Source organism: Odontesthes bonariensis, chromosome 1 (assembly GCF_027942865.1).
Source record: "Odontesthes bonariensis isolate fOdoBon6 chromosome 1, fOdoBon6.hap1, whole genome shotgun sequence".
Classification (NCBI taxonomy): domain Eukaryota; kingdom Metazoa; phylum Chordata; class Actinopteri; order Atheriniformes; family Atherinopsidae; genus Odontesthes; species Odontesthes bonariensis.
The window spans coordinates 39119516-39132546 of record NC_134506.1 but is presented as its reverse complement, the minus strand read 5'-3'; the positions used below and the strand labels follow the sequence as shown (position 1 = coordinate 39132546).

At 40.0% G+C, this 13031-nt stretch overlaps 1 long non-coding RNA gene and 2 other non-coding genes across 3 annotated transcripts; all 3 read right to left on the bottom strand.

The window, feature by feature from the left end:
- Positions 1–5887: 5887 nt before the first annotated feature.
- LOC142385565 (uncharacterized) lies at positions 5888–12674 on the bottom strand. Its single transcript, XR_012770214.1, has 5 exons — positions 12286–12674; positions 11052–11143; positions 9972–10066; positions 7231–7375; positions 5888–6630 (listed from the first exon to the last, which is right to left on the bottom strand). It is a non-coding gene; the product is annotated as an uncharacterized LOC142385565 (long non-coding RNA).
- LOC142385884 (small nucleolar RNA SNORD67) lies at positions 10159–10271 on the bottom strand. Its single transcript, XR_012770265.1, has one exon. It is a non-coding gene; the product is annotated as a small nucleolar RNA SNORD67 (small nucleolar RNA).
- LOC142385880 (small nucleolar RNA SNORD67) lies at positions 12104–12217 on the bottom strand. The gene has a single exon (XR_012770260.1). It is a non-coding gene; the product is annotated as a small nucleolar RNA SNORD67 (small nucleolar RNA).
- Positions 12675–13031: the final 357 nt, after the last annotated feature.

Sequence of the window (13031 nt, the reverse complement as noted above, 5' to 3'; positions counted from 1 at the left end):
TGCCTGCTGCAATGCTTTTATTTTATGTGAAGCACTTTGAATTGTTTTGTACATGAAATGTGCTATACAAATAAATTTGATTTGATTTTTTGATTAATGGCCTACGTCACTCCCGTCACTCATAGAAATCTGCATCCCTTTATCTTTTGCCCGTTTCTCCTCTTCTTCTTCTCTTCTCTTCCTAAACTGGGCACCTGATGGCTTCTTTGGTCTTTCACCATGATGATGATCCATGTGGCCTGGTATATAAGCTTTTTATCAATTTTATGAATTCTGTTTGTTTTGGTCAAATGAAGGCAACCTCCTCTATAAAAACGTAAAACGTTTCAGCTATAAAACCTAGAGCTATTTGAAGTTAGTTATTTATCACACGTTGGACATGGAGGGTCCACGTATAGCTTTAACACATTTCCAGGTTAAGACCATTTGGGATTTGTGATGCAAACAGACTGGTGGCTGTACATTGAATCAGACAAACTGCTTCCTACTGTCAACATGTTTAAGTGTAAGTGTGACAGTCATGTGTAAATTCTCATGAGCATAGCTCATTGGTGCCTGGAGTTACCTTTCTGATGGGTCATTTTCAGGACTGGAACAAATCAATGTGACCTGATAAGCAGAAAAGCTATTTCAGCTTTGGCTATGAGCCCTTCCTTTGATCACCAGCTCATATCTCCACAGCATCCAGTAAAAGTCAGTTTGGAGCACCACGAAATGAAAAATGGAGTTTCCTCTGGGGCTGCAGCCTCTCGAGGCTAAACAAACACATTCCTCTCTTTTAAAAGCGGTCCCCCTCTCAGCTGTGGCATCGCAGGCTGGACTTACCCTCCCTCCTGAGACTCGGGGAACATCCACATGCAATAATTTCAGTTTGAGTTGAAAGAAAAACAATAGCTGTCTCCTGACACAAGGTGTAGCTGTGATCACTCTCTGCATTCCCGTCAATCACAGTCTGGAAGACGGAAAGCAGATGTAGGAGGAGATGCGGATTAGGGAAAAAAAAGTCTTTAAACACCCACCTGCAGTGACATTAAACTTGAATGCAGAACTTCAGCCCGTCGTATATGATACAAGGCAGCTGAGCTGGTTACTTTCGTGTCCCTGCTTCCTCCATATCACCTTCTACATTCTTTATGCTTTGGACTTTCTTTCTTGTGGTTTACATGATTTTTCCCCCCTTCCATCCCCACGTTTAGGACATGATCTGGTGAAGAGGCGAGAGACAAAAAATGCAAGAAAGGCTGCAGAGAACTAGATTTAAGCTCTGCTAAAGTAGCTACTCTACGTTGCAAATATATTCACTGCCTTAAACACTTTTTTTTTCTATTTTGTAGCCTTACAATCTCACAAGCTTTTTGGCAGACACCAAACAAACACTGGCCCTTCTTGGTGGAGTGTATGGTTTAACAAACCATCTGTGCTCCTTCAGGGTTCCTTTTGTCACCTTCGTCACCTCGCTGATGAACGCTCTTATTGCCTGGCCCGCGCGTTTGGGTGGTCTGTAAATTTCTTGGCAAGTTTGTTGTTGCCATAGCTACCCATTAATGGATTTAATGGTACTGATGGTCACTCAATTCTTTTATTTTTTCATAACCCGACCCCACTCTGTACTTCCCCAGAACTTTGTCCCAGATCCAAAGCTCCCTGGTGTGCATTGTGCAGTTTGTCAGGCTTTTCACCACACTTATTATAAAGGGAGTTCACGTGACACTGAAAGTGCACACAGGTGGACCTAACTGAGCTAAATATTTGAGTACATCTGCGAACATTACATTTCAGATTCTTATTTTTGAACGATGTGAAATATTTTGTGCCTACATTGTTATATAGTCACAAAATTAATCTATTTATATTTATAGGTTGCAATGCAACTAAATATGGCAAGGCAATCTTATTTATAGAGCACAATTCATACACAGGGCAATTCAAAGTGCTTTACAGCTACATAAAATCACAAGAAGGCAATAAAATCATTCCAAAAAAACCCTACAAATAATCATTAATTGATTAAATTAAAAGTGAAGAGTGCAGATAAAATACTTTCAGGTGTCATATGCACAGCTAAATAGAACTGTTTTCAGCCTGGATTTAAACATTGTCAGAGTTGAGGCCTGTCTCACATCTTCTGGAAGACTGTTCCAGATGTTAGGAGCATCAAACTGAAACGCAGCCTCAGCTTGTTTAGTCCTGACTCTGGGCACCAGCAGGAGACCCCTCCCTGAGGTTCTCAGAGCCCGAGTTGGTTCATATGGCTCTAACATGTCAGAGATGTACTTTGGTGCTACACCATGAAGAGACTTGTACACAAGCAGAGCTGTTTTAAAGTCTATTCTCTGAGCGACAGGAAGCCAGTGCAGAGACCTGAGCACTGGACTAATATGGTCATATTTCCTGGTTCTGGTCAGGACTCGAGCAGCAGCGTTCTGGATGTACTGCAGCTGTCTTACAGCTCGTTTAAAGAGCCCAGTGAGCAGGCCGTTACAGCAGTCTAACCTGCTGGAGACAAACACATGGATCAGTCTCTCTAATATATATCTAATATATGCATATTTAGAATTAAATAATTTTGCAAGGCACCGTAATTACTTTTTAGTAACTTGCTAAAGTAATTAATTCTTTCTTATATCATTGAAATCTGAAGACTTTGCTGCTCTCTGAGAATCAAACAAGGGTGCAACAGAGAATGCTAATGAATGATAGAAGAATGATAAAAAAAAAATGATAAAGGAGTACCGACCTCAAACAGCCAGTGAATGGAAGTATTATCATATCACAGTACAGGATGAAAAAAAAAAAAAAAAAATGATCTTAACAAAATGGTCCACAGCAGCTGACACAGCCTCCTCCTCCAAATAACACCGTACGGCCTCTGGACAATAGCAGTGGTGTCAGTGCTGTAATTTGCAGGCTGACAGGAAAAACTACCCAGAAGGAGGGTGTAGCTCTGCTCAGTGACACAGCCAGACAGCTAGCTCAGCTGATGTTGATGACTTTAAGTAAAAGACGACGACAGAATTGGGATTAAGAGTCAAAGGCTACCTGAGGCAGTGCCCTAAAAAGAAATCCAGTACCGGTTGACAATTAAAATCAACTAACTAAAGAAGAAACTTTCCCCACTCAAATAAAGCTTGGAGGAGAAAAAAAATGTGGCAAATGCAGCAAAGAGACCCAAAACAACATTAGTGGAGGAAACGAGGAAGAAGATAAAGTGTGCAAGCAAGAGACGGGACAAGAATAGACATCAGATTGGATTGTACTGCAGGAGAGGGCTATATTGTTGCCATCTGTATGCAGTAACTGATTAGCTCTCTTGTTTTGTTGTTTGCATTGATCTGTTGGTGAAGATGAGAAGATTACCATCATTTCTCCATCTGCTCTGCATACGTAGTAAATCAGAGGTGCTTGAAGCTGTTCCTATAATAAATACCCAACATCACAAAAGCAGTGTGTTCACCTTGTTATTTATCAGATACTGAAACACCTCATTGTTGTCGTCTCCGTCTCACCAAGGTTATAACAGTTTTGGATTTTTCATTTTAGTTTAGTTTTATTTCGTTTTGACTTTTTTTCCCCTCCAATTCAGTTAGTTTTAATTAGTTTTGTGTGGTTCTGCCTAGTTTTTAAGTTTTTTCATACTTTGGGTTATTTGTCAGGTGCAGGATTTAAAAAGGTCATATAAAGGTCATTTAAAAAGGTAATATTGTATAATAAAATTCAACAAAAGATTTGAGAAGTTTAAAAAATGAGGGTACTGTAAGTTAACAATGACTGACTTTTTATTTTAAGGTGAACTACTCCCTTAATGAATACATATAAAGCGCATTACAGATGGACATTGTGTGTCGCTGTGAGACAGCACCGGGGGATTTGAAAGCAGAACCTTTTGAAAGCACTGGAGTCACACAGTCGTGTCGATATCCCAGTCTCAATAAACATGTTAACCAATGCATCTTCTCGCTTGTGGTGTTCTTGTGTATTTACCAACCAGCAGCTATTTGGTTGCGGTGAAAGCAGTCCATTAAAGTGGTCTCCTTCCCCGTGCTACCTGACCGGAATGTTGCTTCTCTTTCGGGGGGTGGCGGTGGGCTACTCACAGATGCTAGTTTGTCAAGGTACTCCAGATTAGCCGCTTTATGCGAGCTTCTTAAATGGACTTTTAGATTTTTGGGGATTTTTCCCCTTGAGAAGTAAGCCACATATTTTGTCTGTTTCCAGTACAAAGGCACTTGCTTGTATCTCTCTCCTCGTCACATTCAAAAAAAATCCCATATGGGACTTTGATGTTTTCTCCCAACTTTTGCTGCAGCCATGATGAGTTGCGCTGTGTAACAGGGTGACGTCATGGACCGTGAGGCGCATTAAGGTGCTGCTGCAGCTGGAGTTAAACTGCCAGAAAAAAATTGATCATACCAAGAAGCTCATATTTAATTGACAGAGACGAAAACGAAGGAAATTATATCTATAATTTAAGTTCGTTTTAGTTAGAAACACGCAATATAGTTTCAGTTAGTTATCGTTTTTGTCTTTTAATTTTCGTTTTTATTTATTTCAGTTAACGAAATTGTTTTTTTAATTTTAGTTTTCGCTATTTCGTTCGTTTTCGTTAACGATAATAACCTTGCGTCTCACAGATGAAGCCGAAGTTGGAAACCTCAGTCCTGTTTCAAACTGGTTTGCAAATAACTTCTTCGCTCATAAAATGCTTGATCAGACTTTCAAAGTTTTTCTATATATCTACAATACATGGCACTGTGTGACACTACATACGAGCATGTTGCACATGTATTGATTTCACAAATATGCCACATTCAAATCCTTCAAAAAATTTAATAAATCAGGAAAGGCAAAGTGTATTACAGACTAACTAGAACCTTCTACATTTATGTTCTGTCCCACTGGGAGTGCATTTGTTCATCACATATAATCACAGTATATAGAAGCGTGCAGTCTTATTTTAGTTGGAATGACCGCAGAACAGGAAGTGTTACAATAGAATTACGGATAAAGATGGTTTGAATGTTCTACTTTTGACATTCAACTGATTGCAGATTTTACAATAAGTAGGCAAAAAGAGAGGGCTGTTCTTCGAGGGCTTCACTAAATAAATGCAAGTTAACTTCGAGAGGTCGACTTGAATTCAAGTTAGATTTGTCAACATGCAACTCAATAAATATTTGATATGGTTTAATATAGAGCCAAATTACAGATTTACATCTGCATGTTAAGACGGAGCGGTGTCGCACCCATCTATTCTGCGTAGGATTCATTTCCATCCAGAACTTACATCATGAGCACAGTCTTCATTCGTGCTGCACAAATTTGCAGTTTTCAGGCATTAATAAAACAAGCGTGTGTGTTCCCATCATAAACGGCATCAGACTACAGAGTAGGGGGGAAAAAAAACCTGATGTACAACTGCCACCTGGTGGTCAAAGCCGTGAAGTGCAGCAGGGGGAGGTTGAAACAAACATTCCACAACTGCTCATTTCATTGTGTTAAGAGTTCTGCCGTCACGTCCAGAGTTCACGCAAATTCAGTTTCACAAATTACCCTCGAACGGGCCTTTGGACTCTGCAGGGGAAATGGAGCTCAGGGAGAGACGCATGCAAATTCCACAGAAAAGCAATTCAACCCGGGAACCTTTTTGCCGTGTTTGACTTTGAAATGAGCATTAATAAATCAGCAACGCCGCTTCTGGAATTGGACAAATGACAGTCTTTATAAATGGGTGGTGGCTATCCAGATTATTAATATTATTTTTTTTTTTAAATGACATTTCAGGAGAGCTTTGATTTATGAAAAAAAACAACAAAAACACTGGAGTGGTGCAACTTTTGAAATTTTATTCAGTCAAATAAAAAAAAAGCACAAAATTGTCAATCAATTCCATAAGATCCATCCAAATGTGACAACCCTATCCTATTTGATGCAGCAACAACGACCTACTCCTCCCACCCTCTGGTAGGCTTTGTGTAAATCAGTAGTTCGGCCTGGATTTGTTTTTATATGTGCAAAAACTACCTGTACATCGATATTTCAGGTCTAAGCTGATCCAAGGTCTGCAGCATCCCATTAAGAACCATGCTAATGATTTACTCCAGTGACCTTTGCAAAGACCTTGCAGATTTGGTGGACAGGTGTTGTAATATTCTTTGCTTGCACTACTTGGGGAGCTGTTTGTCAATATACTGATGCAATAGACTGTACTGCCAACCGCATTCATGCATTATCAAGACAGACCTTGCTGGCTGACAAAACGAACATCAAGACATTTGGGAAGAGCGGTGCCCGCTGATGATGCAAGAGAATCACTGAAAGTGCAATCCCTTCAGAGGAATGCAGTCACTCACACCATTAGTGCGATGTGGCCGACTGCTCCGACTCAGTCGCATACTCTGACAAGGACAGCTGGAAATGTGGGGATTTTGTGCAAGTTTATTGCTGTGCTTCTGTCCAATGCTTTTAAAGTCAGTGAAGATCAAACTAAGATAAATATAGCATAACCCGGATCTCACTCCATGTTGCTTACCAGCAATAAGGCCACAATACAGCTGGAACGTTCTCCCATCACTTAAACACACTCATCTGGTGTGCCACCTCATCCGTCTGCCAAGGAGATCAGCTTTCAGACTGAAAACAAGAGAAAATACAGATGAAAACCATGCTTCAGCTGCTCTTGCTTGGTCTATTCAAATGGTACAGAATCCTTCCATTTATCACCAAAAATAAAACGCAACAAGCTGATTAAATTCATCTGTCCTCTCAGCTGTGCAAGAGCCTGCATGCTGATGTTCAGATCCCCAAACAATCAGCAATATGACCAGCATAAGAAGCAGGCAAATGAATAAAAGCTTGCAGGATAAACACATATACATGAATGAATAAATCTTACAACAATAAAACGTTTCTTTGCGTCATCGCTAATCAATTACTAGAATTTATTTATTATTTTTATTTATTTAAAAAAAAAAAAAAAAGTGTTCCACCTAATATCCTCTGGTTTATAGGACTGAAGACAAGTTTTAGGACTGGATAACTTAAAGTAGCTCACACTGTCGGTCTTAGTTTGAGAAAAGCCAAAATTGTATTATCCAATACAACAGTTTTTTTTTTCTCCTTGGAAAAAAACAAAAAAAACAAAAAAAAGCTTTATTTCTTCAAAATGGTGCCAACTAATTGAAGACATTCCATTTTAAACCACATCAAAACATTCACTAAGGCTACACCTACTGGAGACGTGTCTTCCCAGCACAGGGTGGCTTCATTTCAGGACACCGTGCAGCAGCTCGGGGATCAATGACAGACGATGTGTGCAGCAGGTGAAGCCGGCAGCCTCTGCTGTGGGGCTGGCAGGGATTTCTGGCCATAAGGCTGCCTTCAGGGACAAGAGCAGACAGAAAGAGGACAGAGGAAGTTTAAAAGCTCAACCAATAATTATGCTGACGCAATAAGGATAACAGGGACTTTATCGAAAGACAGCTGCTGTCATGGGCAGTTTGGGTCTTCCAAAAAAAAAAAAAAAAAAAAAACAGTCAAACTATCAAGATGGCCACAGATCACAGACTATGTTCTAACTGGGTCATCAGTGACCACAGCGAGCGCTTGATCTGGGGGCCCTTAAAATATCTCTCTCTTGGTGTCAACATGCCAGCACTGAATCTGTTTTAGTTTTTTTTTTAAGAATAAAACTAAAGCTAAATTGTGATGCTTTTAAAATACCTCATCTGTCCCACTTCAAACATCCCAACCCCAGCTCCCCTGATGAAGGGTAAGGTGACCCCTTTTCTAAGGACTATCAACAGGGGCTCTGCAGGTTTGAAAAAGTCACATTAAAGATTTTAAGACCATAATTAATACAATTTAAGACCCATTTCACATCCATAATGGCAAAAAGGAGGCTCGGAATTACTTGCAAAACAAGTCTTTTCCACACTTAAACGTTTTTGCCATCTCAGAATCCGGGAACATGGTCTGGAACAGCTCATCAATGTTCCCATTGGCAGTATCTGACTGGTGCTTAGCTGCTGTGTAAAGAGTCCAGAGCACCTCCGCTTTTAGAGCGGGCGTAGACCCAAACGCTGTCCGGAGGTCAGCTGGAGCTGTAGCAGACCGGGTCACGCTGGACCTCGATGCTCCAGATCCTGATGTGGAATAATGCTGGCTGATGGAAAGCGTCTGCTGCTGGCACTTTAAGACCGCTGTATGCTTTTCTGATTTGGCATGGGACTCCAACGCCTTGATGCCCAATGTGCCAAGTTGCAAACTTTCCTCGCACAAGGTGCAGTGTGCTTCAGAAATATTTCCATCTACTGGCTTCAACCATGAGGTAAATTGTTCGTTCTGAAGCCACAAATTGTAAAATTTGCATTTACCCATCTTAACCAAAGCGTTAACTGACAACGCTGCTGGCAACCACGAACAGCAAACTTTAATAGCAGGTTGTGCTCGATAAATTCTGACCGGGCTGCACAGGTACTTTAGTTCCCTTATAGCGTCCTCAAAAAGCGAAAGATTTAAAAGCGAGACTGAAGTTTATACATTTGTTTTAAATAAAAGTCACATCAATACATTTTTAAGAACTTTTCAAAATCGTATTCAAGACATTTTTATGAGATTTCAAGAGAATTTTTAAGACATTTTAAGACCCCGCGGATACCCTGAGTAATCAAGGTTTAGGGCTTTGTTTCGGATAGCTAGATGACTACTAGGGCTGAACGATATGGACAAAATTTCATATCTCGATATCGATACGATATGACTACGGGTTTGGTGAAAACCAAGCATTTTTCAGAAAAATAAAAACAAAACAAAAGAGTGCAGTTTTATTGATTAATTTTCGCCAAGCACGACCTGCACAACACCTCGCTCTGGTCGACATCATCCTTTCTAAATCCAAAATACCTCCAAATAATGGAGGATGATTTATGTTTTGGCACAAAATTAGATTCTGCACTGCCACCGGCCAAATTATCTTCCGCGCTCATGTCACTTTTCTTTCGTTTTGATTTCGCCGTGAATGTGTGTGGCTGTGTGCGTCTCAGTCTACTTCTCCCTCACTCCCACCCTCCTATGTTTGTCATTGGTTGGCTTCAGCTGTCGATCCACAGCAAGCGTGAAATAAGCTTTGTGGTTGGCTGGCGGTGGGGTGCGTTCAAGCGCAATCTTAAAAGTAATGTTTATGGTGACTGCCGGAGCTGTATAAGCAGGGCGAGCGTGGGGGAAATATATCGTTTATATCGTTGCTTTTTCGAAATTACTTTCTTGAATGTTCATATCTCGATATAGATACGATAACGATATATCGTTCAGCCCTAATGACTACCATAACCTAACCAGCCAGAATGCAAAACAGAGGGGTAAAGCCAAGGGGAGGAATGGGACTAAACCAAAATACAAGCATTAGTTGAGAGAAGGAGGGTTACAGACACAGCTTATGGTGGCTAACATCCATCTTAAACCCAACAGGTAACCACAGCTGTACATTAATGAGTTTAACAGAGTGATGATTAATCATTTAGTCGACCAATTGCTTTTATCTACAGTGTTTATTATGAAGAGAGTTTATCGCTGCTCTAATCAATTAAATGTCACAGCACAAACTAGGGCCAAAGAGCAATAATAACCAAGTTAAGGATTTTGTGAAACTCTTCAGGGACATTTCAAATGTTTGTTTTGTTGTAAGTTAATTCATTTAAATGCTTTGATACTACGAATAAGTTTCACACTTTCAATAATCAAAGAACTATTCATCAAGTCCAAGATATCATACCTTGTAAATGAATATATTAAATGTTTGAGTCCCTTATGTGTTTTTTAGTCATTTGTATTCTGAACTTTAATGATACAATCTGAGTATATTCATGTCTTAAGAGTTTAATACATTTTCTTTAAGGTGAAAATTAAAATGTTCATCGGGCCAAAACAGATTTCCATTTCATTAAAGCAGACTTATTTAAGCTGCTCATTCTTACCAGTTCTCTGGTGGGAGATCAACATCCCGAGAGGAAAACTTGTTGGTTATGGATCTTCAAACATCCCAGCCAACAATCAGCTCTTAATCTCCAGGCTAGGAAAAAACAAAAGCCCAAACCAGGGAATTATAGGTCAGTCTATGGCACTAAAAACTGTTCACTTGCTGTTTTTTCTGTCTCCTGGGGAGGTGACTCAGATGGCCCCTGTGCACATCTGGTGTCATCACATCGTGTCAGGACAGGCCAGCTGTGCCACTGCAGTCAGCAGCCTGACTAGTAGTGCAACTCATCACTGTCACCCCCAGCAAAGGTTCTCTGAAACAATTGTGCGTTAATCATTTCAGGATATTTAGGTTTGTGTTCATCAAAACTAAAGGACCGCTTCCCAATGTTTGCACAGAAATAAAGTCGACCGTGTTCTTAATTTATTGCAGCACATTCCTGATGTATTGTTGAGAGATGTGCAGATGCCTTTTAAGAGAGTCCCATAACATGAACCAGTCACAAGATACACTACTCAAGTCACCAAATGCTATTCGTAAATAGTTTTCACCTCGAGGATTTTATTTCACATGCCAGTTCTGCTCTGTAGTGCCACCTCTGATCCAGCAGAAGTAATAAAACAAATAAATGTGATTTAAATGGCTCTTCAAACTGTGAGCAGGTGTTTACTGATGCAACTAATAAGCACACCTGACCAACATTCACAAGGTTGAAAACTGTGCCGAATCAATATGCTAAAAGACACATATGGTCACACAGATGTTTGCCAAACCAAACCGTTTGTAAACAACAGGTGTACTGAAACTAATGGAAAATAAACTAAAAGTACAACATAGGCCTGAGTCTGATATTTTATGGACAAAAACATTGGATTCAGAGATACTCATATTAAGCATTTGGTTACGTCAAAAACAAAGAAAGTCCTTTGGTGAAATATAAAGAATGAATGCACTGCAGACACCTGGACCTACTCGAGTTTCTTGAGGGAACTGCAAACTTCATTCTTTATTTTCAACAAAGCAAAAAGAATGAAAACTACTCCCACAGTAAAGTAGAAAAGAACACCCAGAAACAAACCTTGCAGAAGGAGGGAGTTCCTGCTCGAGACAGCTGAGAGAGAAGGTTGCAGGATCCGCAGGATTGCATCGTTCCACTTCCAGGTGTTAAGACTTAGAGATAATAAGATAAATAAGACAGCAGGGATTAAAACAAAATGCACTAATAAAAAAAAGAAGGTAAAGAGCAGTGGTGTGGTGACGGTCCGAGGTATATTCAGGTAGATGGAATATACCAACTCATCTCATTATGAGCTTCACATTTACTTGTGTACTGCAAACCAATTCTTATTTTCAGAGGGATGCAAAGACAGGACCCGTCTCTGCCTCTCACTTGCTAAGATTAGCAGCTTTATTCGGATGGTTTGTGTTCAGGCACGAATTACAGAGCACTAATTTGAGCTGATGCCAAGCAAAAGAAGTGACAATGTGCATGTACTTCTGATCAACTAAACATGATAAAGTACTTGTGTGTGTGTGTGTGTGTGTATATATATATATAGTCGATTATAACATTAGGTATTCATCTCTTACTGGATGTGTTGCAAACAGAAAAATCCAGAGTAACCCTACCTCCCAGTGGAACCACTATGCCACTGGTTAAGCAATTCAACAAAACAGTTTTAGGTTAAATCACCTGGAGTCAATTTCACAGTTCTGCTGCCAAAATTCATTCAATGCTAAATGAAATCATTGTTCAAAATATTTAGAAAATTAAAGACCGATTCATACATTTTTGTTTCCAAACCACAGATGCTTCAAGTCAGTTTAATAAATTATAAACACACCATCAAATAATCTGACCATTTAAAAGAGGCGTTCTGCCACAGATATTGTGGACCCTTAAGAGCCCTGAGCCCAATATTAAGTGTGGCTCGAAATACATTTACATGACACAGAAGCTACAAAGTCCAACAAACGTCACATACGTGCATCAGTCTACATGCAAGCGCCTTCAAACACTTAAGTGCGAGCGATTTATACAATTTACATATCAAGGGCGGTCACGGAAAATGTGATATTTTCATTCTGTTTAATACGATTTGCATTAAGTGAAACAATAAAGTGGGAAGGGTTGAGTCAGATGGCCCCTGTGCACATCGTGTGTCCTCAGGTTGAATAGGATTGGGGTGCTGACGCCACTGCAGCAGACACCCCAACTGATTAGTGCAACTCATCACTCTCAAACCCATTATCCCTTTGACGTAAACAGCCAAAGCCGACTTCTGACTCGTTTTTTGAGCTTCTCGTTTTACCTTGGATTCGGATTTCAGATAGCGTCATCTATTCAGTATCCACTCGACTGTTTCTTCAGATCTCCCACTGCTTTTGAAGAAACTAGTTGACTAGTTAGCAGCTCCGGCTGCGTACAGGAACGAAACAAACGAATTAGCAGGTTAGCTAGAGATAAACAACACGTGGAGCTAGCTTAACTCCGCTAGCCCATAGTTCGGCTAGCTGTTTAGAGATAGCATTTAATTCACTTTAACAAAAAAATGTACACCTAAAGGAGGAAAAAGCGAGCTTAGACATATTAAAACGTATAAAAAAAGATCTAGTCTCCAACGTTAACATGGCTATTAAGTCGTTTGGTCGTTTACTTGTGTCTCGGACAAACAGAATCAGAAAGCCTCCCTTCTCGCTTTGAACAAACGCCTGTGAAATTCTGATCAGTGATTGGCCCAAACGCTTGAACTAGGGGGTCGGTGATTGGACAATTAAACCATTTGCCCTCCTAAAAAGCCAATGATAACTTGCATACATGTCACGTGCAGATAAAGGCCTTCCACCTTGTTTGGAAGAAACTTCGATTCTTTTAAGTCGAAAGTTGCCTTCTTGTGCATTACGTACATCGTACTTTTATTTTAACAATCGTTTTAAATGATTTAATTTGTGATCTTGCTAGAATAATTACTTTATTTCATATATATACGAGGGTCGCCGCTGATTTTGCCCCCATATCACTATATTAATCTAGTATTATCATAGACTCAGGTGTTGT